The sequence below is a fragment of the Nannospalax galili genome, unplaced genomic scaffold (assembly GCF_000622305.1).
Source record: "Nannospalax galili isolate Female #2095 unplaced genomic scaffold, S.galili_v1.0 scaffold49, whole genome shotgun sequence".
Lineage (NCBI taxonomy): Eukaryota > Metazoa > Chordata > Mammalia > Rodentia > Spalacidae > Nannospalax > Nannospalax galili.
The window spans coordinates 1,780,113-1,786,216 of record NW_008359444.1 but is presented as its reverse complement, the minus strand read 5'-3'; the positions used below and the strand labels follow the sequence as shown (position 1 = coordinate 1,786,216).

At 41.2% G+C, this 6,104-nt stretch overlaps 1 pseudogene; it reads right to left on the bottom strand.

The window, feature by feature from the left end:
- The window catches only part of LOC115068488, a 14,509-nt pseudogene extending 13,789 nt beyond the window's left edge, over positions 1-720 (bottom strand).
- Positions 721-6,104: the final 5,384 nt, after the last annotated feature.

Sequence of the window (6,104 nt, the reverse complement as noted above, 5' to 3'; positions counted from 1 at the left end):
CCAATGTTTTCTTCTAACAGTTTCAGAGTTTCAGGCTTTACATTGAGATCTTTGATCCATTTGGAATTGACTTTTGTGCAGGATGAAAGATAGGGGTTTAGTTTCATTCTTCTACAGGTAGAGATCCAGTTTTGCCAGCGCCATTTGCTGAACATGCTGCCTTTCCTCCAGTGAATATTCTTGGCCCCTTTGTCAAATATCAGGTGGCTGAAATTGCATTTACTCATATTTGGGTCTTCAATTTTGTTCCTAATCATGGAGTGGCAACTAGCTAAGACTGGATGCTGCTCTACAACCAGGCTCTCCCACTACCCCATAGTCCCAGCCCAACTAGGAGACATCATATAGAGTAGGCCCTACAGAAACCATAGCACTTGGTGTCCATTTGGGTCATAGAGACAGGCACTGTGCTGTGTCCCCCATTCTGCTCCTGGGCTCTAAACTCACCTTGGGATTGGACCCTCTCAGTCCATATTGAAGGAAGTCTCCTCAAGAGTCAGACCCTTTGCAGCCCACAGCCTTCCTGCCTCAGGATGTCCTACCCACCTCAGGGTAAATGGGAACCAAGCAGACACCTAGATCCTCATGCCGCAGGGCCTGGGCATCCAAGAGCTACTACCTCCACATCTGTGGATAAAAGAGCAAAAACTTACCAATAGGAATTGCTGTGAGAGTGTGAAAAAGAGGCCCCAGACCCAGGGTCCAGAGAGGTGCCCTCATGGTTCCACAGAGCCCAAGAGCTCCAGCAAGGACAATGAAGGAGGTCATGGCCCAGAGTCAATTATATAGATGTAGGAGAACTGCCAGTCTGTGGCCAGTAGGGACAGTGAGGTCCTATCTGGAGCACATCTGCAACTCTGCATCACCATTTGTAGCACAGCCGCCAATGGCCTTGCTGACCCTGAGCACCACCAGACATGAGCTAGGGACCCTGAGCAGTTTCTGCCCGTGCTGACAACTGCTGAGGGAGAGCTTCACCCAGACCCCATCACCAGGCAGGTGGCCCATCTGACCTCAGCACAGCAGAACAAAACCCTGTGTCTCTGGGCCCCCCACCCAGACCCCATCACCAGCACAGAAAGTACACCCCAGGGAACTATCTCCAGGCCCACAGGCAGCACCTTTAGGGATTCTGGGGAGGCTTAGCAGGACCAGAAGAATGTAACAAACCAGATAATCTTGTAAGGGCTCTGGAAAGAAAGCTGTCATTGGCAAATAACTCACACAGAGAGGGCAGACCATACACCAAGGCCAACAGGTGCTCACCTGCTCAGAAGATGTAAGGGGATCAAGAGTCTCAGCCCAGGATACAGGGAAGAAACAATCTTTTTATGGAAATCCAGGAAAATCACAATTTAAATGATAAATATAAGAATTATCTGCAAGGATTTTAAAACAGACCCCTTGAAAATGCTTCTGCATTAAGCTGCCAATTCTCTTGGAACAAATGGAAAAAATAGAAAATCTCAGCAAAGAAGGAAGTTACAACCATGGAACTAGTGGTGAGGGTATGGAGAAATCCAGCTTCCATTCTTTATTGAAGTGGAAAATAGTGCAACTACTTTGAAGGTTTCTTAGTCCTTCAAAAAGTTAAACAAGTGCCCCACAGTCCAGCAATTCTACTCTTTTGTGTTTGTCTAACAGGCATGAAAGTTTATTTTTCCACTCAAAAATTCATATATGAATGTTCGCAGTAACTGTTCACAATAAACAAAAATGAATACAACCCAAGTGTGTACCAGTTAGTGAGCAGATGACAAGAACAGCATGTCCACAGTATGGAATACCATTCACCATACAAGGAAGGAGCACCAACACACTACAGTGAGGATGGACCTTCAGAGTGTCATCTGGCAGAAGAAGCCAGACACAGAAGGCCATATATTGTGTATGACTCCTATATCTGAAATGTCCAGAATAGGTAAATCCATAGACATACCAGACTGCCACTTGTCAGAGGATGCAGGAGAAAGGAACAGTGATTGACAGGGAGTCTCTCATCTGACACAGAAGCCAATAGGAAGTACTGTATCTGACAAAAGTGTCCTGCTGGGTGAAGAGAAGTAAAGAATATCGAAAAAGCTGGCAGCCCTACCTGTACCAGAGCAAGCTCTCCTAACAGGAAAAAAAAAACACAATAGAAAGAGGAGGCTCTTATTAAGGAAGAAGGAGAAATGGGCAGAAGCAGCAGTTAGCATTGAAGAGCACCTTCTGCGAGTTCTGCTTGCCATGTTTTATTTATTAAAATATTTTATTTTATTTTTTATGCATATGAGTATATTGTCTGCATATAGGTAGGTGCACCCGAGTATGGCCTGAAGAGGTCAGAAGAGGGCGTTGGAGTTACAGACGGTTGTTAGCCTCCATGTGGATGCTGGGAATTGAACCCAGGTTCTCTGCAAGAGCAGCCACTGCTCTTAACCACTGAGCCATCTCTCTAGCCCCAACCATATTTTATTTATGAGAAAAATCCAGTACTCTTAGCCATCAAAGAAATACACATCAAAACTACACTGAGATTCCATCTCACCTTGGTCAGAATGACTATTAGCAAAAAATAACAGCAAATGCTAGCACGGATGTAGAGACAGAGGAGTATAAACTAGTGCAGTCACCATGGAAAATCAGTATGAAAGTTCTTCAAAACACTAAAAATGGAACTGCCATATGACTTAGCAATATCACACCTGAGAACACACCTGAAGGAACCTAAGTCAGCATATCACAGAGATGTTCGCAGACCCTTACCTATTACTATACTGTTCATAATAGTCAAGATATTCATTATCCAACTGAAAATGGATAAAGAAAATGTATACAGGCACAGTAGAGTTTATTCAGCCATAAAGAACAAAATCATGTCATTTGCAGGAATATAAATGGAAATCAGATCAACATGTTAGGCAAAATAAGCCAGACTTGAGAAAACAAGTATCACATTTTCTCTTATATGGAATCTACATTTTAAAATATACATTTTAAGGGGCTGATGAGATGGCTCAATAAATAAAGCGCTTGCTGCAAAAGCATGAGGATCAGAGTTCAGAACCCCAGAACCCATGTAAATATCGGGGGAAGGGTAACCTCCTATAATTCCATTCCTCAGAATGTAGAAACAAGGGATCCTGAAGTAAGCTGGTTAGCTACAGTAGCCATATTAGTGAGCCTTGGGTTGAATTAAGAAATCCTTCTTCGATGAATAAGGTGGAGAATAATCAAGGAATATTGCCCACATCAACCCTGGGCCTCCACTTCACACACACACACACACACACACACACACACACACACAAGTATATCTTCTCACACAAATGCACTCACACACATTCAAATATGTATATACATACATACCACATACATGCACATAATATATATAGATACACACGTGACATGAAAGTAAAAGTAGTCACTTGGGGAGAGGGAGGGGACCACTGAGGGGGTAGAAAGACAAAGGAGAGTGATGGTAAGGGAAATATAGTCAAAGTAGACAATATATATGTATGAAATTTTCTTAATTAAATCTATTATTTTGTGCAATTACTGTATATTAATAAAAGAAAAACAAATGAAGAAAATACAGTAAATTTATGCAAGAAACCTACAACTTAATTTATATCTGTGCTAGGGATAACAAATGACTAGCTGAATCTCTCATATCATAAGCAGGTAATTAAGATATTTTTGAAGCCTGGAGAGATTCAGCAGTTAGGAGCACTGGCTGCTCAGCATCCACATGATGGCCAGCAGCTGTCTGTAACTTTGATTCCAGGGAATCCAATTCCCTTTTCTGACCTCCACAGGCATTGCAAGCACGTGGTACATTTGCATATATGCAAGCAAAACACACATAAAATAAAAATAAATAAATCCAAAAAAAGTATTTTTAAAAAGATATTTTGAACTATGAGGATGTTTGGAAGATGAGTAAGGAATAGATAGAAATAACATATAAATTCAGTGCCTTAGCCAGGCGTGGTGGTGCACGCATTTAATCCCAACACTTGGGAGGCACAGGCAGGTGGATCTCTGTGAGTTCAAGGCCAACCTGTTCTACATAGCAAGTTCCAGGTCAGCTGGGATTACAGGGAGACCCTGTCTCAAAAAGGTCAAAAAATAAAAATAAAAGAATAAATTCAGTGCCTAGAACAAGTGGGAAGATATTAAACGATCTATAAGTTGTTTGTTAATATCAGTGAATTCAGCACCATCACTTTACATGGACATATAATAGTTCTGTTTGGGGGAATATTTTGAATGATTTTTTCTAAAACATGTTGTTGTTTCCTCAGCAATGTAAACTTTACAAACTTATTTCTTCAATTTAGAAAAAGTAAAATTTATATACTCAGACCAAAAAAATAACAAAATTTGAAACTTTTGCTCTACAAAGAGCACATTCCTGTGAATTAAGCTGCAAACAAGGCTCATCACCCTCTCCTCTACATGCTGCACACCTGTAAAAATAGGGGCAGAATCCCCCAGGCCTTGGGAGCAGACACAGGAGCAGGAGCCCTAAGACCACAGGAAGGCTGAAGCCACTGCCGCCAAGCTCATTGTAGGTACCCAGTGCTCATATCTCAAAGATGTCCCTTCGTTGAAGTAGCTTCATTTTTCCCTTTCTTTACAGATTATAAGTAAATCAGAGTGAAAATTACAATAGAAAATAATATTTTATATGAGGTTTGAAATACCTAGAGAATTAAAATGCATGAATTTAAAGTACAGGAAACAGACTATGCATCAGGAGTGGGTCACCAGTGGACTATGCCTGGAGAACAAGAGAAACCCAGAGCAGATGGAGAGAGGAGACTGCAACCAGTCCGCTAGGTGTTCATAGTAAAACTGAGCTAGTAGATGCTCTGACTAGTGCAGCTTGTGTAGCTGTTACTTTGTGTAGATATTAATAAAAAGGACTTTAAAAGCATCACTAGAGACAAAATCACTTTATCATAACAAAAACATTTAATTCTTCAAGAATTTTAATTTTGCAAGCATGCTTGGAAATGACCAGAGAGAGAGAGAGAGAGAGAGAGAGAGAGAGAGAGAGTTTTTTAAGAGTTAAAGAAAGCTTGTTGTTAATTCTTCTTTGAATGTTTGGTGAAATTCAGCAGTAAACCCATCTTGTCCTGGGCTTGGTTTGGTTTGGGGAGATTTTCACAGCCCTTAATTGCTGTTGATCTTTTTAGACATTCTGTTTCTTCTTGAATTAATCTTGTAGATTGTGTGTTTCTAGGAATTTATCTGTTTATTTAAATGACCATTTTTTGGCATTTAGTTGTTAATATATGATTGTGTGTGTGTGCGTGTGTGAGAGAGAGAGGAGAGAGAGATAGAGATAGATAGATAGAGAGAGAGAGAGAGAGAGAGAGAGAGAGAGAGAGAGAGAGAGAGGCGCACGCTCAAAACTAACAGAAATACAAATACAACCAGTGGGAGATTTTAACATATCTGTCAGTAAGTTATACCACAATCACAGAAAAAAATCAGTGAAGATACTAAAACATTTGAACAACAGGACTAGCAAAATTGCAAAGAGATGTTGTGGTTGCTGCATCCAACATCCACAAACACATCTGCCCCAAGCTGCAGACATTCATACACTTCCCACATCAGAGTCCTGTTGGCCCAAATCCTCAAACTAATTTTCAGCTTTTTAATGTCATTCAGAATAGTCTCTACCCACAGAGACACCAAGAACAAGAAGAACAGAAGTGTTCCTGGTTGGAAATGTAGCTGTGGACACTGTTAAGCAGTTCAGATCAAATGGACTGCACTCCACACGCAGCAGGGCTCACACTCTCCTTACTTCCTTGATGCTCTCAGAACCTTCCCACTTGGGTTGTGAAATGTTTTCAAGTTTTTCTCAGGATGTTTTGCAGCTTCCATCTGTCTGTTTTGGTATCAGCTCCATCTCAAACTCATTCTGTGTGTGGTGTAAGGTAGATGATGGGGATTTTATTTTCCCAAGTGGATATTAACAAAGTTTGCTGTCTTCCCTGTCCCTGGATAGGACACCTTTGCCTTTTGGCTCCATCAGCTGTGTATGTGGGTGTATTTCTGGAATCCTCGCTTGCTCCAATGATCTACTTTTCTGTCTTTACACT